At 43.1% G+C, this 2,688-nt stretch overlaps 1 pseudogene; it reads right to left on the bottom strand.

Moving 5' to 3' along the window:
• Window positions 1-932: 932 nt before the first annotated feature.
• LOC110222138 (ATP synthase F(0) complex subunit C2, mitochondrial pseudogene) lies at window positions 933-1,465 on the bottom strand (annotated as a pseudogene).
• Between the last annotated feature and the right edge of the window lie 1,223 nt (window positions 1,466-2,688).

Raw genomic sequence — 2,688 nt, 5'->3', positions numbered from 1 at the left:
ATTTTAAGCTAATGCTTACTAGAGAATGCTGGGTTTTAGAAGCCTGAAAGAAGGGAATTGCGAGGAAAACTTCATTGTAATAACCTTTTATAACTTTATATCGTTATAACCTTTCATTGTGATAAACTTTATTGGAATGCTTGAGGCTTACCCAATCCAGAAGGATTAGATCACATCCAAAGTTTGTGTTTTGACCTGGACCAAACCTCATTAATATACATTTCAAGCAACCCATGTACCTCATCTGGAAAATGCCTTTATGCAGAGGTTCATAAAGGAAAGCTGCCTCATAAAGGGAAGAAAGGAAAAAACATGATTTGTTCCCCTGATTTGTGTCTTCAAAATCCAGTATCCATACTACTCATATAATGCAAGCAAGTGAAAGTACCTGTAACCCTAGATATAGTCAGGAAGCTGTCTATCTGGAAATGAGAAAGGGACATGGGGAGGGAACATACATAGCAAAGCATGCAAAATTAGATAAGTAGAGTCAAATGAACAAAAAGGAAAAAAAGAGTCTACTTATACTCATTAATTCTAAAATGATTAAACAATAACTTGGACATTAACATATTTCAGTATTTTATTTAACAGTTCAATAGGAATATAAACATTGATTCATCTTTAAGATAAGATTTTTGGTCAATTTTTGTGATTAAAAATATAAAAAATGTATTCAGTTCTAGCTGAGAGGAAAAAGCAAATAGGAATCATTTTTTAAATGTGTAGCATCTTCTCAGGGTTCTCTCCCAGCTCCTGCTCACATTGGTAGATTGGCTCTCCAGAGGGAGACTGACTACTTCTTACCTCTAAAGGTAACCCTGAGGAGTTGAAGAATTGTTGTTCATGACCTCCCATACAGTGTGTTCCCCTTGATATTCATTTTTATTTTTTGCAGCTTATTAATACAGTATTTATTTGTCTTCCCTCTGTCAAACTCTGAGCCCATGGCTTTCCCCAGGGCTGCTGGTAAGATGGAGGGGGAGGTATACACAGGCTGGAAGAGACACAGAAGGATCAGGAGGTTGAGGAGGAATGTTCAGAAACATTGAGGGATAAAGATGGCTCCATCCCATGACAAAGAGGATGAGGAAGGCCACCATCAGGCAAGAGAGCCCCATGGCCTCAGACAGGGCAAAGCCCAGAATGGCGTAGGAAAAGAGCTGCTGCTTTCAGGGAGGGGTTCCTGGCATAACCAATGATGAGACTTCCAAAACACAGTCCCAATCCCAGCTTCAGAGCCAGCCACCCCCACAGTGGTAATCCTAGCTCTGATGAAGTTGGCTGCTTGTCAGTGTCCCTTAGAAGGCGCTACTTTGTAATCCACATCAAGGGACCAGATGTCACAATACTGAGCTTCTCATCTGTTTGAACCTCTGGCCATTTTAGCACCACTGCAGATAATGGTCAGCAGCTGAGAGCTGCTCCTCACAAGGGCAGGGGTAGAGATGAACTTGGCACAGGCTTACACTCTTGGGGTGGGGGGCAAAGCTGAAGAGCTGCTGGCAGAGCACAGGAGGGGGGAGGGGAAAGCCCCCTTCATATTTATTAACCAGGCAATATCAATTAGTTTTTACAAAGGAATATTTACTGTATGACAAGGACATTTGATAAATTGGGAGACATTCTCCACCTGTCTACATTCAGTGTCTGGAGAGAGAGGTCTCAAACTTGAGGTAAAAGGTACTGACGCACACATGTAAGAAATATATGGGGGCAGCTAGGTGATACAGTGGATAGAGCACCGGCCCTGGATTCAGGGGGACCTGAGTTCAAATCTGGCCTCAGACACATAACACTTACTAGCTGTGTGACCCCATGCAAGTCACTTAACCCCAATGCCTAGCCAAAAAAAAGAAAAAAAGAAAGAAACATGTGGACCAAGAAGTACCTTATGAACTCATGGGAAATACTATTCTGCCTTCTAGGACCTCCCTCCACATTCCCTGTTAAGTGCTGTATTGCTGATAAACAAGTTACTTTTGTACTCAATTGGGCTAGCACCTTGTAGGGTGTAATGTCTCCAATAACCAGTCAATCTGCTCTTAGGATGGGTCAAACTGGTTACCCAAGTCTGTCCTGGTCCTCATTAAATTTGGCTGCTCCTGCCGTGGACTCCAGACATGAGATTCTAGAGGATGCATGGCCATTTAGTAAATGGTGCTGGTTTGGATAACCACATGGTGAAGGGGAGGCTTTCTGATCAGTTTTGGAGGCATTCAAAAAAGCCTGTCAGCTTTGGCTACTATCTCTACCTCACTGTCTACAGCTGTGCTCTGTTATCAGGTAGAGACTAAACTGTGAGAGGAAACACCTCAGAGTTCTTCCCTTCTAAAGTCATATGATACTCCAAGAAATGGGGCTTCCTCAGCTTGTTTGTTCTTTTCAGTTCTAGGTGCAGAGAGTGGAGTCTGTTCTGGGTCAGGGGTGTGAATTACAGAAATCTGGGAGTCAGAATCCAGGCGACTGAAGCCTTGAGGAGTTACGAGCAACCTTTGGGAGTGACTTTCTGGACTTCAGCCCAGTAAAAAGACTCATTCAGCAGTGATGTCATCTTTGGAGATGAACTTGGTGGGACCACTACTGTGTATGAAATGAGCTAAGTTTCGAGTTCAAGTCCCTATCCCTTCAGACCAAAGTGATGGTGGGAGGGACATGGGGGTGGGAAGCTTTTGCCCCAGAAGTGTT

The sequence above is a fragment of the Phascolarctos cinereus genome, unplaced genomic scaffold (assembly GCF_003287225.1).
Source record: "Phascolarctos cinereus isolate Bilbo 61053 unplaced genomic scaffold, phaCin_HiC Scaffold_4;HRSCAF=312, whole genome shotgun sequence".
Classification (NCBI taxonomy): Eukaryota; Metazoa; Chordata; class Mammalia; order Diprotodontia; family Phascolarctidae; genus Phascolarctos; species Phascolarctos cinereus.
This window is presented reverse-complemented; position numbering and strand designations above follow the sequence as displayed.